Consider the following 24627-nt stretch of genomic DNA (forward strand, 5'->3'; position numbering starts at 1 on the left):
ATTCTTTAATTTATATTTTACATATTGATGCCTTCAATCTCTTACAGTTAGGTGGGCACTGAAATCTCAAAACCACTGTGATGCTATGTTGTGGTCATGTCCGGCTTAGAGAAAAAGAATGCGCTGTTCACTTGCAAACTTTGTTTTATTTCAGGCTGAGCAGGTTGGAGCCTGTGCCTTGTGTCATGTGGGCAATGGGAGCACCATGAATGGTTTGAAGCATAAGAGGAAATATTACTCCAACTGCAGTGTGAGGAAGGGTTGGAATGTTGATAGAGAAGCATTAGAAAGACGAGGCAGTAATTCACACAAAGAAAAAGAGCTCTGGAACCAGGACAAAGGCAAAACGGGGATCGAGTTCATTAACTCCCCAGTGCTGCTCAGTGCCACCCACAGCTGCTGCAGGCCCACAGGTCAGGCAGCCCTCTCCCATACTGCAACTACACCTACTTGGCCCAATTTCTTTCTCTTCACTCAGTGGCAGGATGCATTCTTTTACAGAGTTCTGCAGCTGCTAGATACCTTTAAGTTTGTAATGAAAAGAATAGAATGCCCAGGTTTCTGCCTTGAGGCAATTTCTTTATCTCTCAAGGCCTTCCTTTTGGGCTTGTAGAATTACTGGGTCTCATTAGCAGTGTATTCCCAGACCAGCATTCTACCCTTTATCTGTACCTGAATTATTTTTGTTCACTTTTTTAGGAAACTTCCAGCCACAAGGTTGTGTTTAAGCTTGTGAGACTTAAATTGTTCAGTGTAGCTCAATGGTAAAGAGCGAGTCCTTAGACTCGGGCAAACTTTAACTTGAATCTTACCTGTGCTGATTCCCACCTGTGAAATCCTAGGCATGTATGAAAATGATTTGAGCTTCCATCTTCAAAATGGGATGAATTGCAAACATGTTGTGGATATTTATGAAAAGAATATATGGTGACACAAAACACAAAGAAAAATCCTTGAGGAGTAACAGGCCGAACAAGAGTTTGGAACACGGGTTCCTGGATGTTCCACAGGAGGAATCCAGAGAAGTCAAGCATCTCCAACAACGGGCAGTGTGTGCACTATAACATAGGTATCTTGAAGGTAGCATCTGCTTCATGCTTGTACTGAAAAGTTCTTAAAAGAAAGATTGAGAAAGAGAAGCAAGATGTTAGATTTCTGGTGCCCCATGTCACAAGCGGCACAGAAGTCCAGAGGCCAGCATGGTGGCAAGGTGTCTTTATGCTGTCAGTACACATTCATTCAGGTTTGCAGCACACACCTTGTGATTTGCAAGCACCTCATTTACTAATCAACACAAGTGATGGAAGCTGTGATGGGAGCACTCTGCAGCATTTTGTCCTCCAGTAAGTTACACTGCATGATGCTCTCCAGAGTGTCTTTGCTATGCAGTGATCAGAAGACCTGAGTTCCTGAGGTGTGACATTATCACCCGAGAGCCTCACGGCAGTCAGCAGCATATCAGGGCAAGGTGTGTGTGTGTGTGTGTGTGTGTGTGTGTGTGTGTGTGCACCTGCACAATGAGGAGTGGGCAGCTCTACCTTTCCTCAAATTTCAGAGGACAGCAAGATGCAACCTTCATCCTTGAGGCATTGTGACAGTGTCTCAGTTTCTCGTACAGCCATTTTTTATCCCAATGATGTAGGGGTGTGGTTTTGCATGAGAAAGAAGGAAATTAATAAATAATAATATGACTGTCTCCATGCCATCAAATGGTGTGATGTTGTCTGACTTCATAGAAGGAAGCACTTATCTGTACAGGGATTCAACAATTATTTATTGACTCTGAGACAGTGTTAACCTTTGAACACATCGAAGTATCAGGTTTTTGTCCTTCAGGACCACAGTAGGTAGCTGGAGAGAGATGTGCAGCCGCCAAATGAATTCCTAGGATGAGATTCACTGGGAAAGGAGTGTAAAATGAGCAGCAATGTAAATAAAGGGACTGCATTTGATCTTCCTAGGTGGAGGAAAGTTTTATAGCGAGTGCTAAGAGGACTGGATGTATATGAGTGCCTGCACTCATACATGAGTGTGTGGAAGTGTATTTGTAGCACTGTCGAGACACAGATAGACTGGATCTGGGGTGTGTAAATAAGTATGGCTGAGAAGCAGGGGAAAATGTTGGCATATAGACCACAGGAGGCAGAAGCAGGGACAAGGAATGAAGCCCTGTGCTTGCAGAACAAAATATTTGCTCAAATTAATGGCTCCCTTGCTTTCTCATGTCAAGAAATTCTTAGGCTTTAGTAATTTTTCTAGACTTTTTTTTTAATCAAAGAAATACTAATAATTCTTTCACTAGTTAGTTTGATTAGCCAATTCGGTGAAATACTGATGTCTTATCAAATGTAGAAGCCATTTGAAAAAGAATGCACATCTGAAGGGAGAGTAGTGTGTGCTTTATTCTGAAATGGCCAGTTAGTCACTACTTTTCAAACTTACGATACCCAGCTCCCCTCATATCCTGTCCTTATTCATTTCTGGTGATAATTTGAACTTTCACCAAATGCCAGGAAATCAGCTTCACAAATATGCTGTCATTCAAAAGCATGTGGTCTCTTCCCTTTTTAAAGTGTGTTTGATCTTAAGTTAGTAGTTCCTGTGATGCCCAATAAATGTCAAGTGTCCCTCACTTCCCCGAACATTTTAAACACCCTGCTGTGACACTCTGCCACATGCCAACCTGCAATTTGTGAATTACATCCTCAGAACAACACGGAGTTCTCTGGAGGATTTTGCCCAAAGAAACATAATCAGAATGTCATCTCAGAAACTTATATGTATTCTCTTCATTTTTTAAAATTATTGTGTATTTGCAAGTCATCGAAAGCATTGTAGAGAGATTTCATGTCCTCGCGTCCCTCTGACTTGATTTTTCTGAGGGGCTTCATCTCATGTAATTATAGCATCTTCTTAAAAGCACACAATTAGCAATGGACACGTGGAGTAGTTTGCTATCTTATGATATGTGGATTCCTGTAACCTTCACAATCGAGACACTGAACGGTTTCATCACCACAAGAGTATCTATGCTAGACCTTTATGGCCATCTGTCTGCCTTATGCCCTAGGGTCCCTGATCATTAAGCTTTTCTCTTCATATCTATATTTTTATCATCTCAGGAACGTCAGAGACGTGGTCTCACAGCCTGAGATACTTGACATGGACTGAAGATTGTGCGTGTTGTGAGTGTTGAATTTGAAGGTTGAGATGGAGGAAAGACTCAAAAAGCAAGGGGATTGTCACATCATAGCTTCAGCGCTGAACCACTCAACAAGTAGCGGAAGGGAAGGGGAACATTTTTGGCCCAGATCAATTTATGGGGTGTTGGTGCTTTTCATCAAGGCTGGGAGCCCTGGAAGGCAAGGACCATTTCTGAGGTTGTGTATGTTTGAAAATAATGAGTCACCTTTGAAGCTATTGAATCTACTCTACCTGGACTGGCCAAATAGACACTCAGTAGGCAGTTCAATAAATGTCTGAACTTTAAAAGGAAGAGCTGGATTTACAAAAAACACAATAGCATTCAGAAGGTAACCATTGGTTACCTTTCAGATTATGCTTATTCCAGTAGGAACCTGTTTAGCAATTACAGACAAAAGCTTGGAGAAGTTAAAGAATGATCAAATGTATAAGAAAAAAAATAGACATTTGCTGCCATAGAAGCTGTAAGTGCATGCTTTCAGGAGAGAGGTTGTAGGTAATTAAGGTAATGGTTTCTGATCTGTTACATAAGAACATAAGAACTGAAAGTAGTCTTTTATGCTTAAAATCTTGACCTTAAGAAGAACTGTTTGTATATGATGTTGGGAACAAATGCTAGTCTGGTAGATGGTAGTAGATTGAGTTGTGAGAAAAAGGGAGTTGACCTTTTTCATTTAAGTTTAATTTATTAATTTCCATTATTGCTTAAAGGCAGAAAGACATGTGGGGAGAGCAGATAGGAAGAGAGAAAAATAGAGTGGGGGTGTGGATGGGGGAAAGCAGGGGGAGAGAGAGAGAAGAAGAGAAAGAGAAATGCCCCCAGCAGCTAGGGGTAGGGCAAACTGGAACTAGGAGCCTGGAATCACATCCGGGTCACTCATGTGGAGGATGGCACTTTGCAGCTGCAGCCATCGTTCATTACCAGGGTGCACAGTAATTAGCAAGAAGGTGGACTTGAACCAGGCACTCTGACATCAGAGGCACATATCTCAAAGGATGGCTTATCCTGTCGCACCAAAAAACAACCTCTTTTTATTTTATGTTTGTTCTTTTCTGTTTTTCAAAGAAGTACAGCTATCAAAGGGAGTGAAAATGTCCAGTGAAGATAAGTTTCGTTTTTGTTTGTTGGTTTCCGAGAGGGAATGGGCAAATAAGACAGGCTTGGAGGATGCAAGACAGTATGTTGTTAATTTTTTTTAATGATATACTTATGTTTACTAGAAAGGCAATTTTTCAGAGAGAAGAAGAGACAGAAACATCTTCCACCACAGTCAGAGCTGAGATAATCCAAAGCCAGGAGCTTCCTGTAGGTCTCCGAAATAGGTGCAGTGTCCTCTCTTGTTTTCCCAGACCATAAATAGGGAGCTGGATGGGAAGTGGAGCAGGTGGGATGTGAACTGGCGCCTGTATGGGATCCTGATTTTTTTAAGGGGAGGATTAGTGAGTTGAGCCACCATGCTGGGCCCATATGTTGTTATTTTTAAGGAAGCAACTTTTGAAGAGGCAGGAAAGGAAACTAACCAGAAAGGTAACACTGGGAAGTACCCAAAAGGCTTTTAGTATGGAGAACTTTTATCATAGTTAGTATTCAATGTTTATAAAGATCTGACTAAACAAAGCTGAATGGGTTATATGAAAGCAATTGAGGCTTTGATAAGATTTTTTGATAGCTAAAATTCATGTGTTGCAATATCATTATTGAAAATAACAGAATGAATACCAGAAGTAGTTGACTCATCATGGTGCGGTTTGTTGGGGATTGAGGTAGAAAGACAATTGGGCAAGGTAGTTAAGTATTGCACAAAAATTAAAAATGCAACTAATATATAATTCAGTAACCGCTGTTTATAACAAAAGGATATGGAATCTATTCTTTAGCAGATATCTCGCTGAAATGCTATTCAGAGTAGCTTTGGCACAGGATTAACATGTGCCCATCCACAAGTGAGAGGATAAAGATTGTGGCATCCGTGCACAATGGGATACGAATCAGCATTAGAAAGAATTCTGCCTCTTGATAACGTCTCTTGATAAATTCCTGAACCTGGAGGATATTGTGCTAAGTGACAATAGAAAAACACAAAGACAAGCAGTAAATATTCTCTTATGGGTGGCGTCTCATACTCAAGTCAGATTCATAGAAGTAGAGGGTAGAATGATGATTGCAAAGGTCCTGGGAGGAATAAGAGCTGAAGAGATGTCAGTACATTTTCATGTACCAATATCATTGATACATTTTCTTCTGTTTGAAGAAAATATGTGAGGCTAGATGCTTTACATACACAAATCAAGGTTTGTTTGGCTCACAGATACATAGGCCCAGGAACATGGTATCACAAAATGGTTATCACAGGTTCTAACCGTTTGTGTATAATTGAAAATCTTTACTGAGAGTAGATTTTAAGTATTATCACAAAAATGATGAGTATGGGAGATAATGTGCACGTTAATTAATTCACTTGTCATTTCACAACGTGTAAAATTATCAAAACGTCAGATTTGCATTATAAATGAGTATAATTTGTATGTCAGTTTAAATAAACAATTATGTTTAAAAATATGTTGATGCAAAATAATTGTGTAGATGGATTACTTCCTTAGTCTAACTTATGTACAGAAATAAGTGAAGACATTAGACACTGGATCAAGGGAGAGTGGCGGACCATGGGCCTTTAGAACTTAGAGAACCAAGAAAAAGGGGGCCGTGATAAACAAAATATAAACTGAAATCTAATATTTCAGATTTAGAGGAGCTTACAGGGTGATGACAAGTTCTAGAGAAAACATGGGAGAATTGGAGGCTGGGAAAGAGGAGTCAAGGTTATTGAAATGGAGTGTGAAGGGGTTGAGAGACTGAAGGCATTTGGTGCAAGGTATGTGGAATGCAGATAGGACTGGAATGAAGAGATGTGAAAGTCATATGCTCAAGTGTTAAATCAGCATCAAAGAATACCCTAGCACTCCTGGGCATTGACAACATTATCACTGTCATTATATGAGCCCTTGGAAAGTGTGTTCATGTCGATGGGCTGTTGGTACAGCTGGTTTGGCTGCGATTTGAGATACAAACATCCCACATGGGTGCCACACTGGGGACTGGCTGCTCCTCTTCCGGTCCAGGGCCCATGGCGATGGCTAAATCCTCACCTAGCAAGTGCCTAGCAAGTTCCGGGATCTCATGTGGTCACCAGTTCATGTCCTGGCTGCTGTACTCAGTTTCTGGACCAGTCCCCTGGTTGTACACCTGGGAGGACAGTGGAAGGTTGCTCAGGTGCTTGGATATCTGCTACCCAAACTGAGAGGCCCGAATGGAGTTACAGTTCAAGTATCTGAGGGAGTGAACCAGCAGATACAAGATAACCCCACCATTACCTTTCTTTGAAACTCTGCCCTTCAAAGAGATAATAAAATAAACATTCCTCAAAAGAAAGAATACTCTAGAATTTGATTATTGCATCAGTACATTTTCTTCTGTTATGAGAAAATATGTGAAGTTAGATAATTTACATAAATAAAGGTTTGATTAGTTCATAGAGGTATACGTCCAAGAGCATGGTATCATGTATTCAGCTCTGGTATTGGTCTTCTAGTACTTGATAATATAGTGAGTGGTTTCCCCTGTAGGTAGTACATGGAGGTTGGGTGGGGGAAGAGAGAGGAAAAAAGAGAGAGAGATCAGAGAGTGAGACTGGAAGCAAGACAAGTTGTGACAGACCACACTTGCCATCACAGCCACTATTTCAGTGATTTAATCCATCCCTGGAGGAGAGCATCAATCCTGTGCCAGGCAGGAAACTGTTACTTAATTACTTTGTACTAGACTCTTAAAGATTCAACCACCTGCACTCAACCATGCTGGGGACAAACATGAGTCATGATCCTTAGGGTGACAAATTCTACCCAAATCACAGCCATTGCTGAATGTAACAAGGAAGATGTGACGGCAGTCTCCATTAGATCTTTGAATGATCATCTATCCTGTCTGAGCCTTGGTGTCTAACTCTTCAAGGAAAGACAGAAAAGCAACAGTGCTCCCATAGAACTGTCGAGTGGGAAGCTCAAACGAGGAAGTCAAGGTGAAACTAGATATTATGAGAACCTTTGCAAGGTCATGTACAAATGGGCCCTTTTGTCCTTCTTTCCTGACTCCAGGGAACCGATGACACCTTCCTTCCACTGCTCTGATGGAAGATAGTGTGAAACCTAAGAAGTGCATTTGAATGCCTTGCTTTCAAAATACAATTTTAGAATAACAAAATGAGCAGCAGCTGTAGTTTGGACACAAACCGTTAGATGTCCCGTGTTTTCAATGTCCACAATAAAGGCATGAGAGCAGTTGAGCCAACAAATCAACAGATGAAAAGATAACTTGTACTTCAATGTAATGAGTTCGATGTGTGTGTGTGTGTGTGTGTGTGTGTGTGTGTGTGTGCGTGTGCTTGTCAGTAAAAGGAAAATGGAAGCTGTATTGCACTCCTTACAGCCAGCATCCAGTCCTCATTCTAACAGCTTCAGCGCCGTCTGTTTTTAACTGCTGCTGCCTTGTTAACTGTTATCACTAAGAAGAACAAGAGAAGCAATGCTGTTGGCCAGGGCTTTCCAAAGAGAGTGGTTAGGAAGCAGATTTGGCTTATCATCTGAGTCTCCTACCCTTGATTTTCCTCAGTTTAATAAAAGTGAACAGAGTAATGGTGGCAGAAAAGGAGATATTCCCCAAATAGAGGCTGGGTGGAATCCAGAACTAAGAAGCGTGTCGGACAGTAAAGCAGAAGGCATGACACTAACAAAGTAATGCAGAGCAGAAAAAAACACATGCAGCAGGTAAGCCAGCTTGCATGGTTTCAAATATAATATTAATAAGCAAACCTTGCATATAGCCCCCTTAAGTCATTTTTTTCTTCAAAGCAGCACTTTGTCATAGCTGCTATCATTAACAGGAGAGAAACTGAAGGCTGACAAACGTAGCTTTGCTTAAGGTCACACCTACAGAAGGTCGTGTAACAGTGATTTAAACCCAAGCTTTCTTGGTTCCAGAGACTGAGTTCAAGGCCGCATAGTGCTAAGGAGGGGTACGGATTACAGGGTTGACCATCAGAGCCTGTGTTGGACCCTACTGCTAACACTGCATTGCCTTGGGACATGATCATATTAATTCCCTGAGACATAACACCAGAATTTTGGACACAGTGACTACAAAAATATTTTTTTTTTTACTTCTTGTTTATAGTTTGTGCTTTCTTGCAGTTTAATTGAAACATCAGAATTGTGTATATTTGTTGTGTAACTGTTTTCATACAGATGTGCATTATAAAACAATCACCACCGGCAAGCTAATTATCATTCCAACCATTTCACATAATCACCATTCTCTCTCTCCGTCTTTTGTGAGAGCACTGACAACCTAGTCTTTTGCCAGATTTACAGCATACATTGTAACAACCAACATGCTGGGTATTAAATTACCGGAAGTTTATCCTCCTTGACCAACATCTCATTTTTACTTTCTCACTCCTGAAACTCGCTCTTGTGCTGTCTGCTTCTATGAGGTTGACTCCTTCCTTGCAGAGTGAGATCATAGAGTGGCCATTTTCCTGGCTCTTCTTGTTCACCAGAGTTGCTCCAAATGGCAGGGTGTTCTTCTTCAAGACTACATAATATTCTGCCGAGTGTGTGCATTGCATTTTCATTTTTTAAAATGTTGTTAATTTAGAAAGCAAAGTTACAGAGAGAGGGAGAGAGGAAGTCTGAATGCAAGGTCTTCTGTTTGTTGCTTCATTTCCTAAATGGCCAAAATGGCTAGGGCTGGGCCAGGATAAAGCCCCAAACTAGGAGCTTCATCTGAGTCTCCCACAAGGTTAGTGGTGCCCATGCATGGGAGGTGCCATCCACTACTCTCCCGGGCGTGTTAACAGTGAGGCAGAGCAGAAGTGTCTCAGCCAGGGTTTCTGCTGTTCTCGTGTGGTGTACTGGTATGTCAGGTGGCAGCTCAGTTGGCTGTACCACAATGCCAGCTCTATTTTTTTTCTTTATTCATTTGTCTTAGACCTATGCATTCTTCCCATGTAGGACTTGCTTCGTGAATAATAATGCAGTGAATCTGGGAATATAGATATCACTTCAACATATGGTATTAATTCCATTTCTTCCAGCAATACATTGAGAATCAGAATCACTGGATCATAGAGTAATTCTTCTTTAAATTTTTAAGCAATCTCTATACTGTTCTGAATTGGCTGCCTAGAATTCTGTTGCTACCAATAATACACAAAGTTCTCTTTTCTCCACATCCTTAAAAACACTTGATTTTTTTAGAAAACTTTCACTAGTCTTTATAAATAGATGTAAGATGATATCCTATTGTGCTTTTGAGTTGACTCTCCTGGTGATGAACGATTTTGAGTACTTTTTCATGATCATATTGAACATTTGCTCATCTTTATGGGAAACATGTCTATTCTTGCCTTTAGCTCATTTTACAAATAAGCTTATTTGGCTTTTCGTTAATTTCCCCTTCCTAATTTGGTTGCTTTCTTAAATGCGAGTACTTCAAAAAAATTTTTTTTTCCATTTTTGAAATCCACAAATAATTTTTCACATATGTTTGAAGATTTCTTGTATGTAATAACTTTACACTTTTTGCCCCCAAATCAGTGAATCTTTTTTATGTTTGCACATGAAGTAGTTCTGTCTATTGGACATTAGCTCCTTATCAGTTAGGTTGTTTGCAAATGTTTTCTCCTGTGGTGAAGGTTGCCTTTCCACTCTATTGATCATATCCTTTGCTGGGCTAACGCTTTTTAGTTTGTTGCAATCCTATGCTTTTCTTTAGTTTAGTTTCTTGTATTTTTAGCACTAGATGCCAAAGGTAACCGCCTATGTCTGTAGAAAGGACTTTTCTTCCGGTTTCCTTACAGTTGTTTTGCAGTTTCAGATCTTATATTTAAGTCCAGGTCATTTTTGAGTTGATTTTTTTTTACATGATGCTAAGTAAGGATTATATTTAATCGATTTTCATGCGGTTGTCCAGTTTACTTTTAAACATTGTATTATTTCTCTTGACTTTGTAAATGAAGTCATTTTATTAACTGTATTAATTAAGAGTTCATTTTATTAATTTCTCTTTTAAATAGTTCATCCTTAGTGCATATAATTGCTACTGATTTTTGGTATGTTAATTTTGTATCCAATAGCTACTAAATGTGTGCCTAAGTTGTTACAGGTGTTGCTGACTTAGCATAATATTCTACACATATGATTATATCATGAGTAAGCATAGATAATTATTTTTAAGCATATTTTCAAAAGTTAATTTCATTGAGAACGGTTTGACTTTTTCCATAATTTCCTCCCTTTGGCTGCACCCATTTTTGTCACTGGCACTTAGTTTAGGTACAACATTGCTGTATCTCCCAATATTTTTCAAGGGAGCATGGAGGATCTTTTTGCAACCATTCAGAACATTATTTTATCCATGCAGAAGGAATTTAGGGATGTCATTTGGAAAATGGAGAGTGGGATAAATTTAGCATTCAGGTACAGCCCTGGAAGAGTCCAGTTTCTTTAATTTTAAAAACAGAAGGTAAATCCATGTTTAGCTTGGGCATTTTTTATTGTAATTTTTATTTTTTTGAAAGGGATAGAGAGAAAGACAAAGAGAGGGAGATTTTTCCATCCACTGATTCATTTCCCCAAATGCCAACAAAAGCCACAAGGGGGCCATGTTGAGGCCTGTAACTGACCTTGATCTGAATCCCCCACAGAGGATACAGGGATCCAGTCACACCATAAAACCACTTGCCTTGCAGGGTGAGCATTATCGGGAACATGTGATTGGAAGCACAGCCAAGACTCAAGCCCAACTACTCTGATATAGATATGGGTGTCTCAAATGGTATCTTCATTACCATACCAAGCTCAGTCTCCAACACCACCCCAAGTCGTCTTATGGAGTTAATTTCCTTCGTACCACACTGTGGGAGATGTCTTAAGAAGCTGCATGATCTTTTAGGAAACTTGTTCAGAAGGTAAACTATATAGGAGCATAAGGTAATAGTCCTTTGGCTGAGAGTCAAGAAGACTGTGTGGTACCCAAGAATTATTCCAGTAGGTCTCAAGTTAACAACTGCAGCGAATGCAGTCAGTCCATCCTCACAGGCTCTGAGTGTTCTGGCTTCCATTTTTGTAGCTCTTTTATTATTATTATTTATTTGAAAAGTGCAGTGAAAGAGAAGGAGAGAGAAAGAGACAAGGAGCGAGCTTGTCTGCCTCCCCAGATGAGCACAGTGGCTGGAGCTGAGATGACCTGTCGTTAGGAGCCAGGAGCCGGAAATAGGCACCTAAGCAGTTTGGTGTCCCCCACTACTTTTCCAGGTGCATTAGCCTTAGACTACGAAAAATGCATGAATCCTTTGCATTAATGTTCATATATTTATTCATGTATTCTTTCCCAGTAAGGTATTCTACCTCTATTTTTTACCAAACATTCTACCAATTTCTGTATGAATAGGAAAATACCTCCTAGATAGAGGAAGTGATGGCAACACAATCATGATTTTAAAATTATATCTTTACATTCTAACAAGTGTTATACATATCAACATATATATATATATATGTTTCTATTTCTGCTTTGTCTACTTTACTCTCCCTGTTTCATCTGTCACCTCCACTGGAACAAGCATTGAAATAGGTCTTATATCTTGGCTGTAATATAGCTTGCTATCAAATTTCTTAAAAGTGTTTGGACAATTCGCATGTCCTTTATGTTCTCTACGTCTAAATGGTAAATGTACATATTTGCTTAGCCCCTGACAAGATTTTATATGCCATGTTTCCTGGAGTCCATTGTCTTCTCAAAGACTGCAGAAAATTGACTATCATTGCGTGTCATCCCTGACTCTAGAAATGTAGTATTTTTAATGCTATTTTCTTAAAGTGAGCAGAATGATGCCTCATTTAAAATAACCAACTCATCATGTATCAGAGTAAAAATAATTTCGTCTCTTGCTTATGGAGAATGGAAGAGAGACCGTCGTGGCTGTACCTAGCATGTCATTCTATTTCAGCCTTCTCCATAATTCTCTCCCATTTTTGGAGCTTACTCTTCTGCTAACTACCACCCACACGCTTGTGGGAGACAAGGGCAGGTGGATGACATCCTCGGATGTTTCAGCTGCTTCCTCATCCACCTGCTGCAAAGTACTTTTTTTTTTTGCATTATTTCTCTAAGATTGTTGAAAAAGTAGCCACTGGCACTGGAGCAGTATCTGTTATATTTGGGGAGTTTATAAATGTATAAATGTAAAATTAGGGATGAAAAAAACTGAATCAGGGAGGCAAAAACTTACAAGGAGTCAACTCCAGAGACAGAGTTTTATTAGTTGCGTGAAGACAGCCTTGTGAGAATACGTATTTATTGGTCAAGTTTCCAAAAGGCTGGTTGCAGGAACATCTTGGTAGAACTGAGGGGATTTAAACTCTGTCCTCTTACTAAAGGACCTTAATTAGCATAGCTTGGCATAGAGAGAATGAAAGCATAAATGGCAACGTGACTTCAGTGGCCTTTGAAACCCTTGGTAATCCATAGTTGAAGATTTGAATATACAGTTGAATATTTTGTCCACAAAGAAAACTACAAGCAGGTCAGTGGAGCCTGTGTGCTGGAATAGAACTGCATAATTATGCCTGAAAGGGATATCGTTTTATTTTTCTTGCAATTTGTCTGCCTAGATAATGCTAGTTATTAATTTCGACATAGCATCTGCTGTGTGAATGAAAGTCTTGTGAATCTGATTAACAATCCAGGGGACGTTTTGACTGGAGGTGTTTATGTAAGTCAGTCTGGGTCTTCGAAGTATCAATCAGATGCTACTCTTAAAGCTGGTCTCCATGAGCCATCATACTCACTCCCATTGCAGCGCCATTCCAACAGCTCTGACATGTTCATGTTTTCTCCAAACTCTAAAAATCCTTGCCCCTAACTGCCAAATGTATATTTCCGTTACACTATTTCATGAAATTTGAGTCTTCGCGTTTCTTCCTTTAAATCTGATTCTATTATTAGGTTATAGGTCTCCAATAATGGCATTATCAGTGATCAGGGGTCCAAGCCAGGAGGCTCAAAATTATTTTTATTTTTTTTTTTTGAATCATTACTCTTCCTTCCCCTGTAACCATTATAATGCAGTTTTCTAGAAACTGACCAAATTTGTTGTGTGTTGATTTGTATTTCTGACTTCATATCCATCCATGACATCTGTTATCTGCTGCTTGGAGCATGGGACCATGTGTAGTTTTGTTATTACTTATTGCCTTGGGATTGGGCAGTGCCCTCCTGGCAGAAAACCACAATTGTTCTTTTCAAGTTGCAATTAGCTCTTCTGTGATTTTGAGAACTGTCTATAGTGTTGACATTGTTGCTGTTCCTGTAACATGTATCTGGTTGTTGTCATTGTTATCTGTGGGGGATTTTCTTGACCATTTCCCTGTGGAATTTACCAGTAGGGGGAACTAGAGTGCTGGATGGGATGAACACCACAGTTTTTTGGCTCATGAGGTCAAGGCCCACGTTCTTGTGGTCAGTTCTTTCACACATCACATCATAAAGTAACACACAGGGTATACAAAAGCTTTTCAAGAGAGAGAAAAAACATTGAGTTTCCTTCTACATATCTGGACTCCAGGCGTCACGTGCTGCCGTGATTTGTGCTGAGTCGTGGACGGTAGCACGCTGTGAGATTGAAGTTCTTTGTCCTCCTTAAATAAATTGCTTCTGGTGGTCCAAGAAAGGAGAATCGTAAGAAGTAATTTGTATTTGCAAATGGACTCTGTATTTAAGCATCATCCACCCATGTGTTCAGATCCTGCAAATTAGCATCTAAATCTTGTCCCAAATACAGGCTTTTCCTTGCCCCACAATGAAATTCTAAAAGTAGTGATCTGATATTTTTAAGAAAGCAGTCTTTATGCAAAAAAAAAAATCCTTATGTCTACCTTGTCTTAAAAAACTCATTATGTCTAATAAATATTGGCATCACTTATGAATGTCAGCATTGATGTTTGTCACACCTGCTGTGGATGTTGCTCAGCCTTCTTCACTAAGAACGGTGGTAGATGACTTCTGATCTGACTTGCAATTAAATTATCATTAACTGCTGTTCTACCGTAGAATAGATAAGCCAATGAACTTGTCCCATGGAATGCAGTTAGCTATGAAAAGAGCTAACATTCAAACGTGGAACTGTCTTCTCCAGGAAGAATCGTGGGAATAATAGTTTTTAAAAAGTGATGCATCTCAGAGCAGGGATGATAAGGAAATGTTATCCTTCAATGATTTGCATAGGATGTTGTTTGAGATGTTCGTGGGAGCCAGGTCTTCCTTAGCATAGGATGCTCTCAAAGGGGAGAATTTAAAGCATCACGCTTTGTAACCTCTAAACTGAGCATTTGTAGTGATCCAAGAAGAATCAGATGAGGTTAGCATTTCCCCATGTCCTTCTGTCTGAGTTCTTCTTTATCCTTGATTACTCAGGTAAAGTCAATGAGACAAATTCAGTTAACCACATGTTTAAGTAGTTTAGAGGTTCCAAGAATCTTTAGGGCTACGAAAGGGTTTAATATTCGTTCTAGCACTTAGATCTCATTTTCTGTTGAATAAGTAAAGCCAGAATGGTTATGTGACTTGACCGAAACCCTAGAATATCAGAAACAGACCTATTGGTTCCCTCTGACGTATTACCTGTGTCCTCTTATGCATGGCCTTTTATAGCAGATGCGTCTGTCTCTGAAGTTTGACAAGATCAAACAGCGCCCTTTTGGTATTATAATCAGAGGTGAGTATTGTCAGTTATTTTGTCTACCACTTACATCAACTTTTTTATATGCATAAAGGCCACATCCTGTTCTATGGATATTTCCAATACTTAGTAGATTCATGCTAAATTTGTTGCTCTTTGTTAAAAATTGCGATGGTGATTATACTCTTAATACCCTTAGTAATGTAGAAAAGATATTATTTGCAGTGAAAAAGGTTGCAGACAATATTGGTACCAGTGATGATAGAACTGACTGGTGATCATTTTGATGGTAATAACATTGGTGATATCATCAACTGTTTCCTATAATGATGCTCATATTCATGATAATGCAGGTGATGGCAGAGTTGATGATGAAGGTGTTGATAACTGGAGGAGGATCCTTAGCAGGGTCTGTTTCCAAAGTGTACAGTTGTTAAGCCAGGCATATTTCTGGCTCTGATTAAATGCAGTTGGACTGAGGGGCAGCCAGGATTAGCACTGGCGCCCATATGGGATTCTGGTGCATTCAAGGTGAGGACTTTAACTGCTATGCTATTGCGCCAGGCCTAAGCACACACATCTTTCCAGTCCCAGCTCTTCAACTTCTGATTCGGCTCTCTGCTAATGCATCTGGGACCGCAGTAGATGGAGGTTCAGATGTTGGTGTTTCTGCCATATATGTGGGAGGCATAGATGGAGCACTAAGCGCCTGTCTTCAGCCTGAGCCATTCAGGGCTATTGTGTGTATTTGTGGAATGAACAAGCAAATACAGGATCTCTCTCTCTCTTTCCTCCTATTTCTACTTGTGTCATTCTGTGTCTTTGCCTATTAAGTGGATGAAAATAAAAAATCGCTTAAATGCAATTGTCTCTCCTTTCTTGTGCAGGATAGATTCCCATTTCATTAAGAAAATAATGAGTTAGCGCCATACTATAACTGCAGATCAGGAAAAGCATCCCTCAGGAGCCTCTGGTGAAATATTTAAATATTTGATACCATAATTGAGGCATCAGAAACTCTTCAACGACTCACAAAAACCTTATGCGCCACAGATGAGCATTGGAGGAGAAAAAGATAAACACACACGCAGTAGATAGATACACTGAGAGAATGAATAAATTAACAAAGAAGAGATAGAATGGGGAGCGGAGTGTTTGATCCAGCAATGAAGACTCTGTATTCCATATTGGAGAGCCTGGGTTTGGATTATGACTGCATTTGCTGGATCCTCTTCCTCTTTGACTTCCTGCTAATGCCCACCTGGGAGGCAGTAAGTAATGGCTGAAAGATTTGGAATCCGGATTTGAAAGCAGTTCCCAGATTTGGTTTGGAAACTGTTGTGGAAATTTAGGGGAGTGAACCAGTGAGTGAAAAATCACCTTTCTCTCTCTCTCTCTCTCTCTCTCTCTATCTATCTATCTATCTCTCAAACGGAATAAATAAGAAAGAAATAAAGAATAGGGAGGGTACTCTCACAGCCCATAAGCTCAAACTTGAAATAATCTTTAATTCTATTTGTTGCTCCCAACTGTGAAATTTTAATAATCAGAAGAATGTTTAGAGTAAGTGTTGTCAGGGCAGTCTCTGGACTCAGAAATATTTTAAACTGAAATTCTCCCTCTGCCTCCTTATTGGCTTTGAAGACCTTAGGTCAGGCCATGTGACACAGTGTACGATGGGAATGTTGGTACCGTGTTTCCCTCCATGATGAGGGTTCAGCTTAGGCAAGCGTGAGATTCTCTGCTTTTGGGGTCCATTCTGCAGCCCCTGTTGATTTTACAATGCAGATTCATTCTGTATTAGCTTCCCAAGAACCAGGCTGGCTTTTCCACAGGCTTGTTCGAAAGTCTGGATTTCAGTGATTCTCTTGAACTTATTTGTTTTTCTCATGTCTGCAAGAACTTGATTAGTATGCGAAGGAGTGGCCGGTCCACTCCACACTGCAGCAAGAGCCCAGAGCCGGCAGAAGGCCTTGGGAACCATGCAAGGCATTTCTCCATGGCAGGAGAGATGCACCCAGCATCACTAAGCTGTACTTGTTTCGAAAACCCCATCATAAATTAATGTAAAGATGCTCTTTTTCCTCACCAGCCAGAGGACGGGAGCATTTCAGCAGGCAATTAATCTTGGCTGATCTATATTAAATATTTATCTGCTGAAATGAGCCCAGTATTGTCGCAGTATTTTTCATTACAGGACTTTATCGTTTCCAAAGAGATTTCCATGTGCGGGCTCCCTTGTATATTTTAAACCCAAATTTCCTGTGGAATGACACATCTTTCTTGGATGTGACCTTTTCTCTCTGTAACAAGCTCCTGATATGTTGGAATTTACAGGGTGATAAACACATTTATTGAGAAGAAGGAAGTGGAGCGATCCTGCGTTTGCTTCCCTGATGAAAACCCTAGGGAGGGGCTTGGCAGTGTGGAGGTTTGTCCCCACTTTCAGCCCCACGCGGTGGTGGGGGGGAAGTGGGCAAGTGAATGAGACCCACTCTTTTTTTTTTATTGGAAAGGCAGATATACAGAGAGGAGAGACAGAGAGGAAGATCTGCTGTCCGATGGTTCACTGCCCAAGTGAGCACAACGGGCCGATGCTATGCCGATCCGAAGCCAGGAGCCTCTTCCGGGTCTCCCACGAAGGCGCAGGACCCCAAAGCTTTGGGCCATCCTCAACTGCTTTCCCAGGCCATAGGCAGGGAGCTGGATGGGAAGTGGGGCCGCTGGGATAGAACCGGCGCCCATATGGGATCCCGGGCATGCAAGGCAAGGACCTTAACCACTGCGCCATCGCGCTGGGCCCATGAGACCCACTCTTGAAAAGCCCTAAGGGCAAGGTGGGGTGCTTGGATTCAGCCAACATTAATCCTTTGCATTTGAATCGGACCTTTCCTACTTATTTCATTATCCTATTTGAGCCCCACAACCACCTCCAGCAAACAGAACATATCTGCATTTTAGAAAGGAGTCTCCCAAAGTTGCAGCTGATTTCTTGCCAAACACAGAGATGGGGCAAAGCTGTGACTGGCTGGTTTGAAGCTGGCTGAGTTCAGCAACCTTCCCTCTCACGGCAGGGAGGTGGGGAGTGAAGGGAAAAGTGTAACTTCTGGACTTGCAATCATCATGGTTTAGTCGGACAGTCAGCCTTGGTCTGAACCATATTCTGGGAAGCACGCACATTTCCAATAGAACTGATGTGAGAAGCATTGTGGAATAAACAAACAGAGGCATCAAAGAAGGGGAGAGGAGGAGAGCGGGGGTCTTGGGAGTAGGTGGTTCCAGGTTGATGTGCCTTTAAGCCAGCTCTGGGTCTTGTAGAGAACAGTGATGCTGGTTCCTCCAGTGTTGGATGGGCTTAGGATTCAGAACTTCTGAAGATGAGTTTGGAGTTCACTGGTGATACTGCCACTGGTCCATAGACCACAAATCAGTAAGGTGGTAGGAACAAGCTGAGGAGGGAGGATGACATGAGACATCCCTGTGGTACTGCGAGAGCTCAGACAAGGGAAGGGTTGTTGAATGTTGTTTCATTTGCCCGCCTTCTTCTATTCTTAGGGCAGTGCTGTGATTGCAGACGTGATCTTTCGGCTCTACAGTTCTCAAGCTTTAGCCTAGAACAACAGAGGACATGCTAAAAACATCAATTGTTGGGCTCTGTCCACCCTTATGAGATTTGAGTCTCTCAGTCTTGGCTGAAATCAGAGATTCACATTTGTAATAAATTCTACCTGTTGCTTCTGCTAGTGGTTCAGAGATGTCAAGGGCTACTTTTTTTCCCACCAACTCATTTTTATAAAAACACTCAAGGAGGCCCAGGAAAGGGAACAGATTTTATTTATAGCTCCAGAACCAGTGAAGGGGCAGATTAGCGATTCAGATCCTATGATTTCTTAGACTGGTAGGTTTTCATGATTCTCCATAGCTCTGTATCTTCGGGCATCCATTTCTCTTCTGGAAATGTTTATGAGGAATCCAAGAAGTGGTGCCCAGTAGGGTTGGTGACTTCAGCCTCAGCCTCTGTGATTAATACTGAAGAGAAAAAAAAAAATCCCACCGGCTTCCTGGAGGTCGGAAGCTTTCGTGTTGCTGCACGCACGCTTGGATATACACAGCCCCGAGAGATAATCCATCCATCACTGTACTCTCTCCTGTGATCAGCTATTACTCTCACCTTGGTTTCACTCAACATGAAAAACATTATTTCTGGGCAAAATTAAATTTGGGATTTTTGAAAATACGAGAACAACATTCTTGTTCCCCCAGCTCCCTTTCAGAATCCCTTTCTGTTTTTTTTTTTTTTTTAGAAAGGTTGTAGCAGCTGGCATTGTTCATATTGCATTTTTCAAAAAGGCTTTTCTGTAAGAATAACAGTGAAGATGGCTATTCTTTTTCTCATCGCTTCTATTCTCTCCTCTTTTCTTCTCCTGCCCCCCTTTGTGTGTGTGTGTGTGTGTGTGTGTGTGTGTGTGTGTGTGCATGCTATGGATCTGATGTGTCCTCTGGGCTACGCTTGTTCCATTCCCATTGCAGCAGTATTTGCGATGGGGCTCTAGAGCTATTTATGTTGAGAGGATTCCACTGTCATGAATGGGTTAATGTCATCATCACAAGAATGAGTTCCTTATTCTGAGAATGGGCTCTCTAACAGGATGGGATTTGGCTTTCCCCTTCCCTTCCCTTCCCTTCCCTTCCCTTCCCTTCCCTTCCCTTCCCTTCCCTTCCCTTCCCTTCCCTTCCCTACCCTTCCCTTCCCTTCCCTTCCCTTCCCTTCCCTTCCCTTCCCTTCCCTTCCCTTCCCTTCCCTTCCCTTCCCTTCCCTTCCCTTCCCTTCCCTCTATTTCTCTCTCACGCTCATGAAACAGCTTCTGCTATGTGTCAGTGTAGCAAGAAGATCATCTCTAGATGTAGATCCTCCCTGATCTTGAACTTCCACAATTCCGGAACTGTGAGAAGTTAAGATCCTCTCAGTCAAATGACTGCAGTACGCTGTTAGAGCAGGACAAACGCGGGTCAGATAGCCCCTTGTGGTCCTTTCTCCCCACTGCTTTTTGCTTTTGAATTTCCCTCTTGACCCACCTACCTCTCTTCTTTAAGTTTTCTTTTCAGCATGGGCTGTTTGAATCAATCATCACATAAAACTGCTTGTTTCCCAGATGACAAGCTAAGGGCTACAAAATCTTACCCTTGCATAGCTGGATCTTATAGAAAGAGCATGCAAACATGGATAGAACTAAGATTTAAGGATCTTGGCTCAATCATTGTCCACTTGTTCAGCATATTCACTGTCTCCTCTGTACATAATGGTTTTCAGGCAAGTGACAGAAACGGGCTTGAGACAAGGTCGCGAAGGTCCTTGTCAGAACTGTTGCGAGCACCATTTACAGACGTCACTAATTCAAGTATGACTTTTGTTTGAAACTCAAGATCAGCTATGACTCCATAGTTTTCCTTCAGTAATCATCTCCAAGAAATATTGACAATGTTTTCAGCTTTGCAGTTAGCAGCAATATTTACTGCAAAACTTTCCTAGCCAAGAAAAGCAGAAAATGAAGGCAACTTGGGCGTTTGTCACTGACAGATTTCTCAAAAAGAAAGAAAGAAAGGAAAAATCCTAGTATACCTTTAATACCACAGTCACTAAAAAAGTGAAAATCTGTTTATTGATGTGCTAAAATCATGATGCATTATCAAGTAAAAAATAAATCAAGCTGCACACACACCCACACAATCCCCACACATACATCATGACTTGCTTTTTGCTAAAACAAAAGTTTGTGCCATGTGCATAAATGCTAGATTTATATCAGCAATATGAGAATCTTAGAATGCTTTATGGAGTAGTAGAATGATGAGTGATTTTTCAGTGTTTTCAATAGAGAATATCCTTTTCCCTGATTTTTCATACTCCCTGGAAATGCTGTTTTATTTTCACTTGATCATAAACTCATACTGCCCTAATTTATTTCCATTCCTTCCTCCCATACTTCCTCTCTTTCTCCCACCTGTTCTTTCTTTGTTTCCTCCCTCTCTGCATCTCTTCCCTTCATTGTTCCTTCATTTCTTTCCCCCCTCTGCTTCTCTCCCCTTACTTGTCTCTATCTTTCCACTTTTCTCCATCTCTCTCCCTTTCTCTTCTTTTGCTCTCTCTCTCCTGGTCTTTAAGCCTGTCTTCTCAAAGCACAGTACTAAGTGAATTTTGAATGCATACCTCACTGTGAAAATGACCACAGAGGAAAATAACTAGTTTCCTGTTAGTTCTTCTGAAAAGCAGGCTGATTGATTGCACATTGCAGCCAGGTCCAACTTCATGTCCCAAATGATAAATGCAGAGCTCTTACAAACAGAATAATATATCCCATATGCAGAGAAGTATGCTTGCCAGGCCAGGCGTGAAAGGCAGTGAGCAATGAGAACAGTGTATAATTCCTGACCCATTGGTAGCCTGTCTCATTTCTATACTTGCAGAACGAGTGTTAGCAGTGTTGGCTCAACTTGCTGGCTGGGGCTGTCAAGGTTCCTCCAGCATCCAGCTCCAAATCAAAGTCATACTCATCACCAGCCTGTTTTGTTCCGAGAAGTGCCAAGTGTGTCTCAGATTCTTAGACACATTGGGCACACCTAAAAACTCTGTGGTTTTACCCATGTGTTCTTGAATCAGTTGAAGTCCTAAACCATCTTCAGAGCCTGAACAAGTGCTTTTCAAGTGCCAGCGTCTTCCTTCCAACGTCCCGGCTGCTTCAGAACTAAATACATCTCACTGGCTGCAATAGTTAGAACAGTTATTTGATACTGTGTTTCAGGCTGCTGGATTGAAACGAGAAGTTCACATAAGGTTGTTCTGGAGTACAGAGATCAACTCAGTTTATTATTCATCATAGGTGTTCGACAAATAAAATTAAGGATGAGTGAAGAAAAATAATTAGGGGGTAAATGGATTGGCATTCCTGCTTCAGTTAGGTTTGCTAAATGCCTAAGTTGAGTCAATTAATGATGGCATTATGTTTGAGCAACATGTCATTAGGCAGTTTTGTTCTGGTGGAAACATCATTGGATGTTCTTTCAAAAAAACTAGGATAGCTGAAATATCACATACTAATCGTAGGTTGCCATGCATGCATATTGCTAACATTAATATTGGGCATGTATTTAATTCACATAATTAAATGTAACTACTTAACTTGTTTCTCAGAAAGTCTCTCTCGAAATCATCTCCCATCATACTTATGTTGTTCCTTCTTTGTGCACCAAACATTTTTATACTTTTGAATCACTTCCTTAGAATAAAGACTATTAGGTCAAAGAATATGAACATATAAGCTTCGTTAGTTTTGGTTTCACTAATTCAGAATTTGAGCTGATTTGTCAGGCAGTAAATTCCTCTTTGCTTTCGAGTGGAAGTGATCATTATTAACTCATAGATTGGCTTGAACACAATTTCCAGTGTGCAATGGAGAGTATTTCACCCAAACATTTTAAGCAATTTTTTTTTAGTCATTGTTATTTCCTTGTGTGTGGAATTGATGTGCTAATTATAATTAGTCTCACCAGTTCTTAGTTCAGGCCTTCAGTGATCAACCCTTGTTTAGCTACTTTCCATCTTCTTCTAAACAGTGAATCTGAATGAAACTTTGGCTACCTGTAATGTGTTTCCTACAGGTGTCATTTGAGCACCTGTTACATTCTGGGTTATCATTGCAGGTGCTAAAGATACAAAGGTGAATGAGACTTTGCTTCTTCAAGGAGCTCAACTCTGTTAGGTGAGCCTGGTGTATAAACAAATCCGGCCTCATCGGTGAAAAAAAGGCACAGACAGAACAAACCAGAGCAGCTCAGAAGGGCACAACACACAGGTCAGCACCAGGACAGGATTCCTTTTGTTCATCAAATACCTGAGTTGAGTTTCTGTAGGCGTGGGAGTTAGCCAACTGCACAGTTTCTATGGATACATGTTTTTCAGTCAAGATTTTCATTAGATGACATTTCTTTTGTTTTCAAATATTAATTGTAAGCCTTTGTATGGCATGGTTGGTTTACACTCTATCTTGATGCTGGAAAGTTGTGGTGTTGCCCTTTAATACTTGCAAATGTTATATGGTAGTCCAAAATTTAAAAATTAAACGACTTTGTCTTTTCATTAGTTCAAACTCAGCTCAAATTCAGGCTTACCTCTCCCTGAGTTTGTCAGGTTTAATTCCTGTCCTCTGGGCAGACCTCTAGGAAATCCCGCAGGAGATGAGCATCCTCAGTATACTGTCATTTATTTGCTCTGCACCCTGACAAGTCAGTGTATAACTCTGAACCTCAGTTTTCTCACCCATTAAGTGGAAATGAAATACTGTATGTGCTTCCAACCATAGGAGTCATGAATGTACACACGTACAAAAATATCAGTCAATAGGAAATGTTTTAACTGTAAAGAAAAATAAGACTCCATGTGAGTTAGGGCTGTTTACTCAGTTCTTACAGGGCCTCCCCTAGTTTCTCAGGCACCCCCCATCCATCTCTCCATTTGAAGTTCCCCATTGGAGCAGAGTCACAAATATAATTTATGGAATGTGAGAATGGTTCTCTAATAAGTTCTGTATGAGGTCAGGGGAAAAAAGTGTCAAAAAGAATCCCCAAGCCATCGGTCAGGGAGGCAGCACTGCCTTTGGTTAAGGAATGGTTCACTGCTCAGAGAGATGAAGGCACTAAATACAGTCAGTGCCCTGATGCACCAGGGCTATGAGACCTACAGGGAGGAGAAGGGGCATTGATGGGAGCACTGGGACTCAGAGAAGTCAGGGGTCCAAAAGGGGCCTGAGAGATCATCCAGTGTATAGTCTGACCTGTAAATACGGTAGCATCCCAGGGAAGGGGGAGGCAGGGACCGAGATTCATTTAACTTGCCTGTGCACTGAGGAGGAAAACAGTAGGCAAAGCCAGAGGGGCTGTAGTTTGACTCAGTGTAGATGAGAGATAAGCCCGAGGAAGTAGGGAATTACAGACACCAGAACATTCTTTAAATGGATTGGACTGACCCCTTTCTAAAATGTATCAACCAAATGACTTGAGGAAATTAGGGCTCTGTAGGGTGACAGAACTGATGGGGTATGGAGACAGGTGTAGGAAGGCAGGGTTCTAAGGGTAATTGCCTCCAATAGCCATGGCTGCTGAGAGGCACTTTGACAGGTGGTCTACGGATTGGACAGTCTGCATCCCTGGGTCTCAGAACCTGGGAAGACATGGGTGTGAATCTCAGCTTCTCATGTGAGCCTTCTGCCTGCAGTGTAGTTCCTCCGGCTTCTGGTGAAGCTACTGGAGCCCAAATACCAGGAACTGCTAACCTAGTTGTCAGAGGAAGATGCCCACTTTTCTTATAAATTTAATTCCTGGAGCTCCGGAGCCAAAGAATGATGCCTGCCCATCTCATCCACTGGGACTTGGGCGCTGATCTCACATCTCAAGGGACATTTTCTCAGGTTTTCAGACCTTCCTTAGTTCAGGCACCTCAAGATTAGCCATTGCAACTGAGAAATGGGGACACGGGCATGTCTTGGCATCCTTCACTGCTTTTGTCACAGACAGGTCCTTTGTTGTGTTGAAACTCTCCTTCCATAGGCTCATAGAAAATGTGATTAACGGATCA

At 41.1% G+C, this 24627-nt stretch overlaps 1 protein-coding gene across 1 annotated transcript in view; it reads left to right on the forward strand.

Moving 5' to 3' along the window:
- BRINP1 (BMP/retinoic acid inducible neural specific 1) overlaps window positions 1–24627 on the forward strand; it is a 180151-nt gene that overhangs the window by 58983 nt on the left and 96541 nt on the right. The window lies entirely within an intron of this gene.

This window comes from Ochotona curzoniae, unplaced genomic scaffold, assembly GCF_017591425.1.
Source record: "Ochotona curzoniae isolate NIBS_2020 unplaced genomic scaffold, NIBS_Ocur_1.0 scaffold_3208, whole genome shotgun sequence".
NCBI classification, from domain to species: Eukaryota; Metazoa; Chordata; class Mammalia; order Lagomorpha; family Ochotonidae; genus Ochotona; species Ochotona curzoniae.